The 18,455-nt window shown below is 47.8% G+C and overlaps 1 protein-coding gene across 2 annotated transcripts in view; it reads right to left on the bottom strand.

Moving 5' to 3' along the window:
• Gata4 (GATA binding protein 4) overlaps nt 1-17,954 on the bottom strand; it is a 72,857-nt gene extending 54,903 nt beyond the window's left edge. The window contains exon 1 of one of the 2 annotated variants that reach the window (XM_021182271.2): nt 17,640-17,954. The gene's annotated coding sequence lies outside the window, so the exon portion shown is untranslated. Of the gene's footprint in view, nt 1-15,413; nt 15,465-17,639 lie in introns of those variants that run through there. The other variant, XM_029468949.1, reaches the window with a different exon arrangement.
• Nucleotides 17,955-18,455: the final 501 nt, after the last annotated feature.

Here is an 18,455-nt window from a genome sequence, read left to right on the forward strand (position 1 = left end):
TTTTTTTTTTTTTTTTTTTTTTGTGCAGTCAAGTTCTCTGTAAGCCAAGTTCAAAGCTTAGGGGAATAACAGGTTTTATGCTAGCTGTGCTGAATGGGCCAAGGAAACCACTGGAAACTCAGCCTTTCCAGCCCAAGATGATACCCTGCTCCTAAGACCAAAGTTCTCCTTGTGCTCCAGTGCCCTGACACCATCATTACACTCAGGTGATGTTTATGAGAAATTGTACCCAAGACAATTCCAAGCTTCACAAAACATCATATTTCCTGTTAGAAATAAAGCAGTCTAGCTTGGTCAGTTTCTAGGCTGGGGTACTTTGTCCAAGCTGGGGGTGGGGGGAGGTGGTTGCAGGGTGGGTATGGGGGCTTGCTAATGAAACAGTAGGAAAATAATAAGTGAGGTGGGAAAGGAAGAACCAAGTAGCGAGATGCTGGGGTCTGCAGCTGGAACACCTTGGTCCAGACACACTTTGGGGAAAGAAAAAGGAAGGGCTCTCTTCCAGGCCAAAACAGCTTCCACCTGCCTTAGAAAGGCCTGAGTTTAAAAAAAAAAAAAATCAGGTCTGTAAGCCTGGCAGTGGTGGCTCAGGCCTTTAATCCAAGCACTTGGGAGGTAGAGGCAGGTGGATTTCTGAGTTCAAGACCAGCCTGGTCTACAAAGTGAGTTCCAGGACAGCCAGGGCTATACAGAGAAACCCTGTCTCAAACCATCTCCCCCCACCACACCACACCCCAAAATCAGGGCTGTGCTGTGAACTGCCCTGTGGTGGAGTGAGGCTCACTACAAGGTTTGTACAGACTTTGAGTCAGACTGTCATTGTCCCCGCCTGCCCCCATGCCACACACACACCCAGCAAATATGTTTCATAGCAATTCCCTTATGAAAACTGCTAAGTGTCTGCTAGGCGCGATGGAAACTTTGTTTGTGTGAAACCAAACTTGAGTTTCTCTGATTGACCCGTTCAGTAAGGAAATGAGTTCTGTAAACATTCTGTAAACAGCATAAGGAACAGATAAACTATGAGGGGCTAGCATGTTCCCTTCCTGGTAGAAAAGGAGAGTGAAACTGGAAATGCTAAATCAATTCAAGGAGCCTCCTATTCCCCCTTGAAATTGAGTCTCATGTAGCCCAAGCTAGCTTAGAACTGTGTAGCCTAGAATGGAGAATGGCTTTGAAATTCTGATCCCCCTGCCTATACTGCCCAAGTGGAGGGATTACAGGCCACCACGACTAGCGTCCTGGGTGCTGAGGATAGAACCCTGCTTCTGGCACACCAAGCAAGCTCTCTACCAGCTAAGTTACACCTCAAGTTCCTGGAGCCTATTATTCTTAATGTGTAGTTGTTTTATTGACAGGTTCTACTTATCCCGCCCCACTAGTCCTACATGGCTCTTGACTGTACCGGGTGCCAGCCTGGATGGCGCGTAGGTTGGGTGTCCCGGTGAGGAGCCGAACGAAGGCTCGAAGGCTTGGCTCAAGTCTTTTTTTTGTTTGTTTGTTTTTGTTTTTGTTTTTTCGAGACAGGGTTTCTCTGTGTAGCCTTGGCTGTCCTGGAACTCACTCTGTAGACCAGGCTGGCCTCGAACTCAGAAATCCGCCTGCCTCTGCCGCTGGGATTAAAGGTTTGCGCCACCACCGCCCGGCTTGGCTCAAGTCTTAGTCTCCATACAGTTAGTGGTGAGGCCCCAGGCGTGCCAACACCCAGTCCGGCCCCTGTTTCCCTACCTACACAAAGTGTGGGTTGCACCGACCATTTCTAAGTAATCTGATCTATCTTTAAGTCCTGGGGAGCGGAATGAGGTGTAGTATTCCGCTGGAGAGCAGAGCGCTGCCCGCCACCCAGCGGTGCGAGCATCGCGAGCCTCCGGGAGGCTGCGGCTCCCGCCCCGCGTGCCCGCGGCCCTCGCCACACGGCGTGATGGATGGCCGCGGAGCCGGCGGCCTGTCAGCTCTTATTGATGAGGTGCGCACTGACCGCCGCCGCCTAACCCGAGGCGGCGGGAGGCGAGCGCAGGCCGGTGGGAGGGCGCAGACTCGCCGGCGCTCGAGGTCAGCCCCCGGCCGCCGCCAGCGCCCTACTGGCGCGTCCCAGTCCGGCTCGGGGGCGCTGGAGGCCGAGCCTGGCGCCCCGCTCGCGGGCTGCGCTTCCTTCCCGGCCCCGTGCGCCCTGGCCTCCGCTCTTACTGCTCAGCAGCGCCACCCCCGGCCAAGGCTGACTCCGCGGCGTGGAGTGCTCAGCTCTCGGACTATTGTAGCCCAGTTCTTGCGTGTGTATACAGTCACAGATGACAGATAAGATAGGCCGGCCAGTAACTAAAGACAAGCCAGTCCGCAGATGAGGACAGTAAGGTCCCTTTGGTACCCGGCTCGTTTTCCAGTAGAGCAAGCGTTCCTTAACTCACTTGGGTTACTAAACTGGAAAAGGTGCACTGGGCCTCACCTCAATCCCAACCTCCAATCTCCTCAGGCTGCGCCTTCCATCTTGGCTAGACCCAGTGTTTTCTTCCCTTGGCCTTTTAGATGAATAAGAAAGCTGCCTGGCTGTTTGCTATCTGAGGACCAACCCAAGGGAGAAACAGTTGCCCCAGCTCCTGCGAGCCTCACCTGTGCAGCGTTTTCTTTTTCTGTTTTTTTTTTTTCTTTTTTCGTTTTTTTTCGGTTTCCTGGAACTCACTCTGTAGACCAGGCTGGTCTCGAAAAATCCGCCTGCTTCTGCTGCCTCCCAAGTGCTGGGATTAAAGGCGTGCACCATCACTTCCGGGTTTATGCAGCGTTTTCTATGGAAAGTCTCCAAACCCCACCCTAGGTGTACCTGCTCTGTGGGAACGGGGCGGGGTGGGGGAGGCACACTAGTGGGAGACTCCAGAGCACCTTCACTTGAGGCAAACTAATGGAGAAACTCTGCCGCTGGAACCTCCCCACCTTGTATGTGGTGGTGGTGGTGGTGGTGGTGGTGGTGGTGGTGGTGGTGGTGGTGGTGGTGCGAGGGATTCAGGGGCTTATGCCCCACTCCAGCAGCCCTGACATTGAATTCCCAGACAGTTGTGGGAACTTTCCGTGCCACGCAAGAACTAGAAAATAGGCTTTTCTCTGGGACCAGTGAAGAGGAGGGAGGAAGAACTCATTCCTCATAACTCAACTGCTGTGGCCCAGAGCTCTGGAAGAATTCAGCCTAGCGGAAGGACAGTAGGGCTGAGACAACTGGTAGTCTGAGAGTCCAGATTCCTAGGTCTGCTTCAGGTCACCAGATGAGTGTGAAAGTCATAGAAAGTCATTTCGAGCATCCCTTTACAAAGCAACATTTTGCGTGTGACTTTGAGCTCTATAAACTGATGTTGCCAAGTTTTACCATCCTGCCAAGCAGTCAAGTGACTGTAGGAGGGACATGGTCTTGGCCCCACACATAGTGGGAACCCCCAGCCATTGGGGCTCAGTCAGTCTTTTTTGTTTTGTTTTGTTTTGTTTTGGTTTGGTTTGGTTTGGTTTGGTTTGGTTTTTTGAGACAGGGTTTCTCTGTGTAGCCCTGGCTGTTCTGGAACTCACTTTGTAGACCAGGCTGGCCGAGTGCTGGGATTAAAGGCGTGGTGGGCTCAGTCAGTCTTAACCATAGATAATAAATATGTTCTACAAAGAACTCAAAATGGGAAGTCCTGCCCAGAGTACATGCCTTTAATCCTGAAATTCAGTAGGCTGAGGCATGGGGATTTTTGTGAGTTTCAGGACAGCCGGGGCTACATAGAAAGATCCTGTCTCAAACAAACAAACACAAAGGAAAGGCGGCTGAAATGATACCTTGGTGGTTAAGAGCACTGGCTACTCTTCCAGAGGAGCTGGGTTCAATTCCCAGCATCCACATGAAATCCTACAACCAACTCCAGTCCCAGGGGATCCAACATCCTCTTTTGGACCTCTTATAGACACTGCACATATGTTGTGCATATATACATGCAGGTAAAGTATCCATATACATAAAATAAAAATAAAGGACAAAAATGTGCATTGGAGACCCATTTGAGTGTGCAATGAAAGGCTTGGACTGCTCATGAGAACTTGTAACCATTCCCTGGGTAAGCAGTCACTGAGTACTATGAGTGTGCTAGATCCCCTGCATGTTGAAAGACAAAAACACCTCACTATGCACAGCCTGCTTTGGCATTCTACAGGCAAAGAAAGGGACAGCAGAAGCTATCTAGTACCTTGTCCAGCCTAGTATGAGCATATGCAAGATAAAGATCAAAACTCAAGTGCTTGGATCCTGGTGTCTAGACGCTGTTCCTCTGAGCAATGTGTCAGTATTGTGAGGGACACAGAGGGGAAGCAGGCAAGCATGAGCTTATTGTTCATCCCCCTTTTAAAATTACCACCCCTGTTCCAGAGTCAATTTCTGTTCTGTCTCCGCTTCCATGGCCTTTAGCATACTTTATTTCTTTATTTTCTCCACACCTAACTGCACGTGAACACTTCTTCCCTAAATGTGAGTTTCCTTGTAAGAAAAATAATCCCATAGTTTCTAACATATAATAGTTCTTATTCATGTTTTTATATTTAATTAAGGGGCTGGAGAGATGGCATATATAATAGTTCTTGTTCATGTTTTTATATTTAATTAAGGGGCTGGAGAGATGACTCAGCAGTTAAGACCACTGGCTGCTTTTGCTGAAGACCCAGGTTACATTTCCCAAACCTACATGGTGGCTCACTACCATCTGTCACTCTTATCTCAGGGACTTTCACATCCTCTTCTGACCTCTCAGGGCACCAGGCAAGTACATGGTACACATACATACATGCAAACAAAACACTCACACACATGAAATAAAAATAAATAAATCCTCAAAAATATCAAATTAAAATTTAAAAATTGGGGCTGTTTACCTAGTGTGCATGAAGCCCTGATTTTTATTCTCAGCACCACACAAACTGTATGTGGGGATGAAGATCTGTGATCCTACATTTAGGAGGTCGAAACAGGAGGATCAGGAGTTCAAGGTCACCCTCAGCTATTATAGTGAATTTGAAGCCAACCTCCCTTGGATACAAGCAACCCTGAATTAACTAATTCAGAAAATTGGAAGTTTCAATCCATCCCTACGCTATGTAAATCTTCCTTTTACACACTGTCAATCTGCCTAATGGTCTTTTCCACTGTATGCCAGCTCAGAGAGGCTCACTTAGGGACAATGCCATGTGATGCTTCATCAATACCGTAGGCAGAGTCCCTGTTAGTGGTGACCATGATCTCAGGTACCTTTGGCCCACATATCAGTTCTGGGCCAGCCTTTTTGTCATTGCTGGGGCAATACAAATGATCTAATTAGCACCCAAAGGGTTACAGACTTTCACGAGTCACTGAGTTTTGAGTGTCATGCCTAGTACTGTAGCTGGCCAAGACTAGGGGTTTCCAAGGGTCATCAACCTGCTTTTCACTGCTGCATCCCATGGGTAAATATTCTTCACTTTAATGTGATCTCCAGGGGAGGAGGGCTAGCAATCAGCCTCTGAGATGGGGGTCTGCAGGCCAGGGAACCTGGTTTAGCTTTCACCCCTTATAGAGAGCTGGGTCAGTGATCTGCCCAGCTAGGCATGGGGGTAGGCAGGTGGAGACTTGATGATTTGGTAAAGGCACATGGGCATCCTATGGCCATCTTGGACCAAGGACAAACTATTCCAAAATTGGTCCAGTATTGTATTTCCAGGTTACCTTCTTAACAGTCCTGTGGATTTGTATACATTCCAGTGCTCACAATGAATAAGAAGGGTACTGGGAGGTCACTAGTACCCAGGCATCTGGACATTTCATCTGTTTCTGTATATTGACCCATAGGCGACACAATGGCCTATGTTACCCGAGACAGGGCCAATGGATACCTGTTGTCCTGTGTAGCACCACCAGCACACACTCCTATTCTCACGTTCTGCATACCTCTGCATACGTTGCTTGAATTTGCTGAGCCAATGAGTCTGGAGTTTTGAGTAAATATCTTCCCAGTTCTCTTTCCAGTAGAGTCAGTGGTCATGTGCCTGAAGACATGGGCCAGACACTGGACAGTGAACCACGTGGTGGTGCCTCAAGGTGGGGTCTTAGGGCTGCTGGGAGCAAAGTCGCTTACTAGATTTGTGGGTTGCTCTGCTATTGATGTTGAACTTTGTGCCTGAGGTCTACCATTGATGAACGGGGACTGATAAAACATTAATAAATAAATTTAAAAATAAAAGCTAGATAGCTTTCTGAATAGCATGTGCAAATTCATTAGCACTTACCCCTGCCTCCCCAAACAAGTACATTGTCTGTTGATTTATTCGTTTTTCAACATATGCCCCAAATGTGATAATAATGAATGGACAGATTCTATCAGCTATCTACCAGGCTGTTGGTGTTTCATGGCCTTTGAGGTTAGGGTCTTGGCTGAGGCTATCAATTTACAGTGTCTTTTCTAGCTATGATGTCACTCAGCCCTCTCATACTCACTGTTGGGGACAGAGGACTTGTAACAAGGTTGTATCTCTCCTAGACTTGATAGACAGCCTTCTCTTTCTTCCCATTCATTCCCAGGCACACTTTCTTCTGACTCCAGCTGACCCTGCCCATGATATACACTGTCATCCCAAAGACTCATGGGATTGAGATTTAGGGGTGTGTGTGTGTGTGTGTGTGTGTGTGTGTGTGCTTTCTACGTCATTAAACTAGAAAGGTAGCAGAAGGAGTTGGTGTTTAATAATGTAATTCCCCACAGTACTCTGTGAGCGGTAGGTGCTTAATATCACTTAGAACAAATTAGTGACTGAATTCACTGAAGACCAAATAGGAGCTCTATATGCCTGGGATGGCTAGATGGTTGAGTTAGTAAAAGCATTTCCTAGTCTGAGTTGCATACCCAGGACCGGCATAGTGGAAAGCAAGAGCTGACTCCTTCAAGGTGACTCCAACCTCTCCACATGTGTGGCATGGCACGTGTGCTCCAAGAGTCTAATGTTTACAGCCTGTTTGTGAAATGCACATATGTTCCCTGAATATTTTCCTTTTTCTCTTCTCAGAAGACGTGGGGCTCAGACACTCCCCACGCACAATCTTTGTAGAGCATGGAGCCTTTGCTGTTCTGACTGCTCCACACGTGTGGGCTCTAAAGTTGTCATTTGTTTCACTTTATACCTTGTACTTGCAGTAGGCTGGATGATAAATGAGCGATGAATAATTCCTTATTGCCACTTATCTGCTCAATCTATAAACTAGTGTCAGCATTTACTCAGTTGGGAGTTAAAGCTGTGCCTGGCATACTCATTAACCTGCTTAAAATAAGCCATAAAAAGGGGCTTGGTAGGCAGTTCTTTTAACTAATTTTTAAAAATGACATTGGTCATTCTCCACTTATACATGACTGACCTTTGGCAGATCACTTTAACCCCTCCGGGCCACACCTGTGAAAGGGGTGGGGCGGGGCGGGGCTCCACCAACCCTAAGAATCCAGAGCTGTTCTTTAACTCCATGATTTTGGGATAGGCAAAATGAGGGATCCTGATAACCCCTATTAGAGCAATTACAGAGCGGTTGATAAGGGCCATCTGATCTCGGGCATCAGGAGGGTGGGGAGGCAGCTTGGGGCAGTTAAAGCAGGCATTAGAGTTTAATTCTGTTACTTATTAGTGATGTGACCTTCGGCAGGACAACTCAGTTTCCTCGACCATCACAGCAATACTCACAACTGATTAGTCCAGAGGGCTCCTGGGAGGGGCAAATATAACACATTCCTGAAAGCGCTTGGATACACCAGAAGGCCCGTCAGTCCCTTCTCAGTACAGAGGTGAGGGGCTGGTACCTAGCACTTGAAGCAGAACCAGGAGCAGGGCTGTTTGTTGTCTTCTGCTCCCTTTGGATTACAAGTGAAAATTATTTTTATATCACATAAATCAATACTGAGCGCCTAAGGAAGTTTCCCTGTTTTATGGTTGGTTGATTTAAAATCTATGTGAAGAGACACTTCTGGAAATGCCAAATGGTACCCGAGTGAGAAAAGCAGCCAGGGTCACACAACTCATTGACCCAGCAACTCTCATCTATAGGAATGAGGTTTGGTTTTGTCTTTCCTCAAGGGCTGGGGAGATACAACCCAGCTGTGCTCTTTTGGCTTCTTGGTTTCCTTTGCCTGTGTTGCAGCTCTGCCATAGCAGGGTCATATCAATGGCCCGCTCCTTGCTGTGGGTTTGCTTCTTTTCATAAATACAGGAGAGAATCGGGTTGTCAACAAGAGCATGAGGACCTGCCCCCTGTGAGACTCTTTCTCCAGGACAGCACCTGCCACCACCAGTGCTGTGGAGAGAGGAAGCTTGAAGGTGACTAAGGTGCCTGGCTGGGTCCTGCTTACCTCAGCAGAGGCCGGACGAGGTGAACACAGAAGGAGTTTGATATCACACTACAGAAACCTAAAATCCTGCAGTGGGCAGGAACCATCTACCCACTGGAATAATCAAGGCTGATCCTGAAGTTAAAAAAAAAAATCCTTTAGGACTTGGAGAAAGATGATCCAGTGGTATTTCAGGGCAGCAAGTGTGTTGCAATTTGTTAAATAAGGAACCAGGAAAGGGCTAGCACCTGCTGCTTGTATCATCATTTGCAAGTGTTGCTTTGACATAAGTTACAGCGCTAGCTCCTTGGAAGCTCTCCTTAGCGCTGCTAAGATCTGCTTTGCAGTTTGTTTGTATACAGTTTGCATTGCCCACTGCTCATTCTTTCTGTTAGCATCTCCCCCTTCCCTCCTACATTTTGCCTGCAGAGTGAGAGGACATCGGCCTGTGGAAATTGCTAAGAGATGTTTTCAGTGTCAGAAAAGAAAGGCACCTGGCACTTAGTTTATCCTGAAGTGCTTTTGTTCTCTGAAGGTCTGGCTAGAATTCTCTGGGTTTCTTACCAAGGTCTTTCTGAACATCCCTGGCCTCTTGGCCATGGCTGGAAGTCTGACTTCCTTTAACCCCCAATGCACCCTCCTCCTCTTCTCAGGCTGGAATAATCAACTTGTCTTCCCAGCTAGCCCAGCACCTGGCTCAGAAATCCCAAACCTTTCTGCCAGCGAAGGGAGTGTGAGTGGGGAGGAAGCCTTGAGAACAGAGAGCTTTCAGTTTCAGAAATTCAAGGCTGCAGAAGAGATTTTAGACTGCCTGGAGGGTGGTGAAGGTCCTCACAGGAGGAAGGGAGGCACTCTATAGAAATTGTGGCTTCAGGCAGCAACCTCCCCAAGCAGGACGTATCCCCCGGCTGTTGTACAGTCTGACCATACATATCGAGTTAGGAGCCGATACAGCCTTTACCTTGAAAACAGCCATAAAGATCTTGGGGAGGCGGACCCACTCAAGATCTGATCAGCCCTCCCCATTTCTCTCAAAAAATTTGTTTGCTTGTTTGTTTGTTTTTAATTTGAAAGAAACACATTCACATTATAGCTCATTTGAAAAGACAGAATGGATAACAACAAAAAGAAAACCGGGACTCTTAACTACACCTATGAAAAGAACCATGAGGAACATAACCGCTTCATTCTGTCTTCTCAGGGGAGTTTTATTTCCTAAAGAGTGGCTCTCAATCCATGTTAATTTAAAAGCTGGACTCAGTGCTAAGCACATTGTTAGCACAGAGGAGGCTCGGAATATCACGGCTAGCAAACAATCAGAAAAACCTTAAAAACATAAAAAATAAAAGGCTACTGTGAGACTTTGCTATCTCATTAAATATGTCAAGAAAGCATAGCAATAGTAAATCCTAGCTGTTTACAATATAGGTTGCTATCAATTTTTGCTACACTAACCACACTTCTGAAGTGTGATTGTCAAGTCCTCAGATTTGGTTATAGATGCATTTTCTTATAGGAGCCTCAGCAATTCCTTTGGGTACATTTCTTTCTGTGGAAACAGCGAAGCAAAGAGTCACAGGGATTTGCATGGAGACTGACCCAATGCCTTCCAAAAGACCACAGCCACAGCTCCTGGTCTGCCTCTGACAGCGCTCAATTCCCAATTTTGGATAAGACAGTTAAAGATAATGCTCGTGGACTTAGGATATCGTCTGCTTCTTATTGAACATATTTGATATCTGAAAAATTTGTAAGTCATAAGTTTAGAGAGGAAAAAATCAGAGAGAAAGACAAAAACCAACGAGGCTATTAATGTCTAGCTGAAGACTTTTTACCATGTCACCGTGTCAACTATGGACTATTTTGGGGACCCAGAGGCTTGTCTGCAGACCGGTTTAGGAGGACTTTAAAACACAGGAAACTGAAACACAGTCTTTTTTTTTTTTTTAAAGGTAATTTGCCTAAGATAACCAGTCAGTAAAGTGGTAGAAAAGCTTCCAGAATGTTCTTTGTTGTCTATACATTTTTTTTTTTTTTGTAACCTCAGATTACTTCTAGAGATCAATTTTATCTTTGCAAAATGTGGCAGGCTAAGCTACTGAGCACATGCATGCATCTTATTTCTAGAATATGCTACAAAAATAACTTCTCCAAGGTCACCTAGCCAGTCACTGAGCTATATTGGATCTAGAATCCAGCCTCTGGACATTGTTTGGCTACTACCTGGGGCTTTCTCTGAGCAGGCAACATGCATCCCCTGTGGGCAACCAAGGAAAAGCAGCTTGGCCAAGGCCCTTCCCACTTTCAGGTTTCAAGGGGGAAAGTGCCATCAATTCCGGAATCTCCACTTCCAGGACTGGAGGGGAGAAGCAAGGATGCATAGGTGGGAGAATTAGTAACCTCTGGCTCTTGGAGGAGCCAGGCACACAGAACCACAGCAGTAGACGAGGGTTGGCACTCTGAACTTAGGCAAGAGCAAGCCTAGATCATGGCTCAGCTGAAGACTTTGGACTGCTACACCACTTTCTGGAATGGGAACCCCAGTAAGCTGCTCTTCCCTCTCGGTAGCTGGTGGAGGGCAGAGTCAGGGGCCTGCTCTCTGGCATTCTGGGGAGGGGATTCTTGAATTGAATGGAAGGCTGGACCAGATAACCTCTGAAGCCCTTCCCACTCCCCATGGCTCCGATTTGTGTGCCTTGGGGGAAGAGAAGCGGTCAGTCACAGGACTGCAATAGTTGATTTAGGGTCCCGCCCCAGTTGTCAGCATAACCCTCATCTTGGGCAAATAATTTAACCTGTCAGTACAAGGCACAAGGCTTGGCGTGGAGTGAAGCTTTGCAAATGTTTGCTGAATGAATGAACGAACGAATGAATGAATGACTGGACGGATTCCCATCTCTGCCGCTCTAAGGGACATTGGGTGAAAAATGGGATCTTTCACACCTAAAGTAAGAGCATATACATCTCTTTAAAAGAAAAACTACCCCTCCAACTCAAAGGGGTATAGAAAATATAATTTATCAGCACCAGGGGACACAGTTTTCCTGGTGAGTTTTTTTGAGTTTCATTCGTTCCTCTCTCCTCAGAGGCACAACTCAGGCTGCAGTAGGATGAGGCAGCATAATCTTTTCCTCCTCCCCCACCCCGGATAAATGCTAAATACTGAGGGCTAATGGATTGTTCTTGGTGCCGGCCAGATTAGATAGCAGCCCTTCCGTTATCAACAGTAGAGGCAAACCCCCAGCAGTGGTGGTGACGGGAGTGGTGGTGGTCGAACACAAGGGAACCAGGAAGGCACAAAAAACCCAGAGAGATTGCTAAGAGAGCGCAGAACACTAAGGCCCTTTCACTTGGGCTCCCAGAACAGCCCCTAAACCCTAAGTCTCTCCCACTCCCCACCCGGCCCCCAGTAGTTCATGCTCTGGTGGGTTGGTGCCGTCTGTGGGGCTTCAGGAGTAAGTCTAAATACAAGAACTTTTCGATTCTGCTTGTCAATGTTAAGGGTCTAGAAACACTTTGAGACATTGCCCCCCCCCCCCAATAACCCTTCATGTTTTGCCTGAGCAGTGTTTAAGAATTCCAGCGTCGGGTTCAACTTCCTTTTTGCTGTTTCAGATCATGAGAGAGTAGAGTACGGTGTTCGGCGGAGTTCATGCTTGGCTCCCCTTCTGATTTCCCTACGTCAAATTTCAACCCGCCAGCAGTCTTTCTACCTTCCTTTCTTTCTGGTTTTTGTTTGTTTTGGAGATGGGGTGGTCCTTAATCTGTAACCCAGACTGGCTGGCCTCAAATCCTGGTGCCCCTGTGGCCTCAGCCTCCTCAGGGCTGGGATTAAAGGATGGAGGCGCCGAACTTGGATAATGATCTTGGTTATATAAAAGTTTGTTATAGATTTCTCTTAAGAGTTAATGATTTTTGTTGTTGTTGTTTGATTGATTCTTAAGAGAAAATGTTTTCCGTTTCTCAGCTTAGAGGCTAATGTTTCTGCCTCCAGTCACTTTCTGCGAGCACAACTCATCTACTATTCTATAAAAATGCTCATGTGTGATCTAACAACAAATCCCACATAAAGCAAATAAGGAGCACTCAAAATCATTAGGTATCTGCAAGGAACAGCTAATTGTTCTATCATTATTATGATAGAGCTACAGAGATCTAACAGAAAGCAAATATAATCTTAGCTGGTGAACAAGGGTAGTTATCCACTTGCATCCTATCATTTTCCTGTAAATCTCTGGAGTTAGTGGGAAGCCATAATAAATACCTTGGCAGGATAAAGCATCTGGCCTCGGTTTTTTTTTTTTTTTCACATTACTACCCAATTTTGAAAAAAAAAAAAAACACTACTGAGGAGCCATCGGAAAGTTATTATAGTGTTATAGTTATTTGGGCAGGAGGAGAAGCCTCAGAAACTCCTTAAGAGAAAACGAATTAGCTACGATGTAGTTTGATATTTAGAAATTGAAATGGAGATGATAATTCACCATAAGAAAGCTTTTGATTCATCCAATGCAAGGGGAGTAACACATGAAAATGAACAAGACAAATTTATCATAAAGAGCGGGGATGATGTCCCAGAGGAAGAGGAATGACCCGGTCGGTTCCAGAGGGAAATGTAAAGGCAGGCAATATGTATTTGAAGGTAACTGGCAGGCAGTAAACGAGTTAAGGAGCAAAACTGGAGGAAAGGGAATCAAATGAAGGAAACAATTTCGATTAAGCCAGAGGAGGAAAATTCTTGAGCTGAGTTAGAAGAGGGGATGGGGAAGAATGGAGGGACGGGTGGTGAGTAGGAGAGAGAGTAAGAGAGAGGAGAGGAGGGAGAAGGAGAGGAAGAAGGAGAGATGGGGGAGAGAAAGGAGAAAATCAGGCTAAGCAGATTGTACAGAATGAATAAAGACGCTCCTAAGTCTGACGGGAGGGGGGACGGGAGGGGGGGGAGAGGATGCGCAGAGGGCAGAAGCACCCTTTCCCGGTATCCAATGAAACAACAGCATTGGGTCCAGGGACCAGTGCTGGCGCTCACTCTGCCTTCACTGAACTTCAGTGATGTAGCTGCTTAGGGGTAACTCTGTGTGTGTGTGTGTGTGTGTGTGTGTGTGTGTGTGTGTGTGTGNGTGTGTGTGTGTGTGTGTGTGTGTGTGTGTGTGTGTGTGTGTTTGCAGCCACCACTCTAGTTTTTCACTATGCTCCGCACTGTGAGGCTCTGCCAGAAATTTTATTAAGATCGAAATTTTACCAAGATCGGAGTTTTGTTAAGAATCGGGTTGCGAATAGAGGAACAGTGTCCTTCCCTGAATGACCGCACGCGGATGCCAAGTCACTCCGCTCTTCTAGACAAGCCAGACTCCCCGAAGTTCAAGAAATATACATCTTCAAAGACAGTTCTGATTTGCGGGAGGCCGGAACCAAGAATCCAGATAAAGGAAGGAATTTTCCTTAGTCCCAGTTTCTCTGGCCACTCATCAATCGGCTCCTTACCCTACCTAGTATTAAGGTGTTAATCGTGACTCCCTCAATATTGCACTAAACTCGGCCAGAGAAAGACCTGAATGATTATGTGTATAGTGGCATGGATCTAGGGTGGCTAAGACCCTTCCACTGAATGTTTTTCCTTAGGGGTATTGAGAACAGTCAAGTTGGAGGCACATTTGAGGGAAAGCTTGGAAAGCTACTACACTGACCTAAATCACCCCTAAACCTACGCTTCTCTCCCTCCTTTCTGTGGAAGCGGGCTACCACCGAGCAACTTTGGCTGGGCATTTTTTCTTTTAGGGCGGACGCAAAGTAGGAAGAAATGGGTACCAAGTTTCCTAAGAGTTCGGGAGCAGGGCAGAGAGGTAGAACAGAGAGCCGCGTGGAGAGCCACGGTGGCGGAGGAAGTCGGGTTGAGTCTGGTGAGCTAGCGGAGGGACTGCCCCAGCAAACAGGCCAACAGCATTATACTATACAGAAGCCTCAGTGTCTTTATTATTAAACCCCAAGCGGGAAAAGGAAGCCGCCCTGGAGAGGAGTTCTTGGGTACCACTTAGGACACCTGGAGAGGTGCAAGAGAGGGCAGCAGGTACAATGCCCGCTCTTCTTACGGACCCAGGTCATCCGACTCATGGGCTTTGTTCTGCCAAGGAGTTTCAGGCGCAAAGCACGATGGCCCAGGTAGGTCACAAGAGTGGTCTTGGCTGGAACTTTCTTGCCCGTAGACCGAGCTTCCTAGCCCATCAACCCTGCGAGCAAGGAAGCGGACTAGCTAGTATTCTTCAGCCACGACCCATCCATTCGCCATCCCCGCCCCCTCCCCAAAGAGACTTGGGCCACCAGGGTTGAAAGGAGCAATCTGGTATCGGATTTTCTACCCAGAGCTAAGCGGTGAGCTGGGCTCGGAAAGTGGTAGCGAACCCCGTTTGCGGGGACATTCCCAGCCTTGAGAAAGGGACCCTGCTCAGCCTTTGTCACTTTGCTCCACCGGGCCGCCCGGCTTCGCCTCCACAACTCAGATTCAGTGTGGGGAGGTCCAGCGAAGCCCAGGCTCCGCGGGCAATCCGCGCAATCTGCCCGCGGGCTGCGTGCCTGGATCGCGGGGCCTCGAGGAGAGACTTAATCTGAAGAGGAGTCACTCAGCGACTAGCCTCAGCTTTTCAGCTAGACTTTGGGCATATTTCTCCCATCTTTCTCCTCTTCGTTCGGGGAGTGAGGGAAAAAAGCCAATCAAGGACGCAAGAAGAGTTTGTGAGCTACCTAGGGACACACATCAAGAATTTAACTAGACAACATTAATAATACGGTCTTCATTTGTAACTTCTCTCACTTGGAGACAGTTCTGTCTCGTTGGGCAGTGCAGAGGCTTTTTCTGAGGTCGTATTATTTAGAGTCCCCATCTTCTTACCCACATTGCATCCACCCCTTTAAAGAGTGCCACTTTTTGTCCCCTGAGAAACTTAACTGGTGGTGGTGTTTCTACCCCCACCTCCCGCCGCCAGACACTTGGGGGCCCTCGGTCTACAGGCAAGAAGACTCTCGGCCGCGCCCCTACTCCCTCCCCGCTCGACGCCCCCACCTCTTTTTCTTTTGACCCACCGATTGGATTGTGGTTCTCTCCGGCGTCCATCTCTGAACTTTCTTACCCTCTGCCCAAGCCTGACGCCGCTAGGTTTGTTGATCTTAGATCTGCCCCCTGCCTTTATCACCCAAGATCCGGGAGTCCCGCGGCGCCCCCAGCCTTCCCCCCCACCCCCCTTGCAGGATAGCCTGTCAAGCCTTTCTAGAAATCTCCCTTAATTTCCTTTGCAGAACCGACAGAAAAGCCAGACCGCTGAGAACCACCAGGGCCTAAAAAGCCCCGAATTTGTCACCACACCGCACTTTCGATCCGGATAATGCAGGTGAAAGTGCCCCTCCCCCATTATTCGGATAATTGCCTCGAGTCTCCACTTAGCGTTATGTTTAAACAACTGGAGATTGATGGCTGTAGCCCCGAACCCCTTCCTCTGGGCAGTTCCCAGCTCTGAACCTCCCCAGACTTCACGGGTGCAAACCGTGACTTCCCTTCCTGTGCAAACAGAACCAGGCATTAGAAAGCCGTTGGAAATGGGTATTTGATTGGCCCCGAGAGACACAACGGGGACCAGCTCATGAGGATTTCTTTTGTGCCAATCACAAAACACTGTTTTTAAGATCCCACTAAATGCGATACAAAACTACAAAAAACATGTTCAGAACATGTTCCTAGAAGAGCGAAACCCATGGCAATGAGCCCGTAAAACACAAGCTCACAAAGGGGAGCTTTCAAATACCATCTGCCCTAGACTGATTTATCAAAATAAAGATAGCAGAAACTAACCATTTGCAACTACTAAACAGCAATACCAACAATGTGGACAATGAACACAAGTGACCATAAGTCATACAAGCCTTACAGTAAGGTTTTCCTTTAATCAGTATATGTATTTTTTTATGCCTTTTTCACTTCAATTTTTTTTAAATTAAAAAAAAAATTTTTGAGAGCACTGGGGGATGAGAATAGGAGGAAATAAGTGGTGTGCTGACAGTACAGGGTAGAGGGGAAGGGTAAGTTTCCAGGTAGCTTTTGAGTTTACTGCTGGAAGTCCATGCTAGCTTCTGGGGTAGAGGGACTGACTGCAGGGGAATATAATCTCTACTTTGCAGAGGCAATGTGTCCTGCACCAGTACAAGGGAATCTAGACACTTGGACACCAAAGCCTACCAAGTGCTAGAAGATGTACCAGTATCAAAAATGCCCAGATGTCTGTTGTCAGCCTTTGAGCAAGTGGAGGAGGTCTGGACAGTAATGCTGCCAGCCTGGAAGGACCTGAGTTGTTTGCAGTTCTTCCAAGGCCGCTGGCTTCCTTATTCCAAGTCCTGTTCTCAAAGAGACTACTGCTGTCTTGACTCTCCTTATTCAGCTCTTTCCTAGGATAATAGGATTCAAAGTTCGGCACCCACCACCCCTGTCTTGAGAAGAAGGAGAGAGAGGTGGGTTTGACTCAGCTGCAAAAGTCCACACAGCCCCAGGCTTCTCCCCACATAGAGTGAACGGGGAGCATGCTTTATGCTTGCTTCCATACACCTACAGGACCCATCTTTACCCAGCTAGACACCGACCCTGGAATCAATGAAAATCAAACCCACACAGCAGCTGGCTGACCCTTGCCCTGCTTGAGCAAAGAAAAGGAGGCACAAATCCCTAAAGAACCATTCACAACTAACCAATACAGCCCAGTGGGGATCGGCTGCACACTTTCTGGCCCAAAGCTTCCAGGGTGAACTGTGGCCTGGCTGGGAAGGACTTGCCTGAATCCTCCAGAGGACACGGGTGACCATAGGGGACCCCAGCAAACCGATTTGCAAAGGCCCAGTGGCACCTGCTTCAATCTGCTTGGCCTCTGTGGTCAGCCTGCATCCACTCCCCTGGTTTTTTCGGGTGGGGTGGCGACCAACCATTGCCATTAGTTTCCAACTACAGGAATCAGGCAATGAACAAGGAAATAGAGAAACTAAAATGCCAGCCAACTGTAAGAAAGAATAACAGAGATGGAAAGAGAGAGAGAGAGAGAGAGAGAGAGAGAGAGAGAGAGAGAGAGAGAGAGAGAGAGAGAACCTCAGCAGGTTGTCCTAGAATAATATCTATTCTCTTTCCTCTAGGCAAAGGCTGAAGAACTCCCAGCACCCACCCCACAAAACCTGGGTGGGTGCCCTGGAAGCCTTTCTGTTCCCTCTTTCCTAGGTTCCTCTCTACCATGCACAGTGCTCCTGTGGCAGGAGAGCCACTTGGAGGTGACTCACCCTAGGTGGAAGCTCTTCCAAGCTTGTCGGAGGCCAGCTTTTAGGGACAGATCAGCCTCTAGGCCCAGAGATTCCAGCCTGTTTCAGCCGGGTGGGAGGGAGACGTTGTGAGCTATGTCTCCCAACTCCCTCTGCTCCCGGCTTCCCTCTCAGAATTAGATAACAGCAAAAAATAGATAAGAGAAGTGATTCATTAATTCAGCGAGTCCCGAGTCCCGTGGCTGGTGGCTGGCTTTTTCTCCTTGGTACGTTGGTACGTGTGGAAGTGGAAGGAAGCCCTGTCGGAGCATAAAGCACTGGCTGGTCTTTTTTTTTTTTTAAGCAAATCTACATCCAGGAGGTTCTGCCGAGTCTGCCCAAGGTCACTCAGAAGGACTGCACACAGGCGGAACACTCCTAGGGCATCATCATTTACTGGGAGAATGCTCCTCCCCCAACCTACTGCTGTACCCGAGGCTTGCCCTTAGAAAAGTGGTTCTACAGGCCAGAGGGGAGGAGACCCTCCTATTGCCTAGCCTATGGGGCAGTGAAAAACAGTGGATGTTTTAGAGCATTGTTGGTTAGCACCAGGGGCAGCAGATCCTCCAGAGTGTAGGTTAAGACCTTGAGTGAGGTACCCCAAACTCAGAGAGGTGGCCAAGTCATGGAGCAAGGGAACTATGGAACCCACTTTGGTTTCCCCATCAGTTGAGTCCTAAACATGTGATAACCAGTGGCCTCTTAGCATAGGAAGAGAATTGGAATTATTCCTTCCCTGAGCAGGAATCTTCTTCCAGGTGACTGTCAGCTCTGTTGAATACTCCTAGGGATGTGGTG

Source organism: Mus caroli, chromosome 14 (genome assembly GCF_900094665.2).
Source record: "Mus caroli chromosome 14, CAROLI_EIJ_v1.1, whole genome shotgun sequence".
In the NCBI taxonomy this organism is placed as follows: Eukaryota; Metazoa; Chordata; class Mammalia; order Rodentia; family Muridae; genus Mus; species Mus caroli.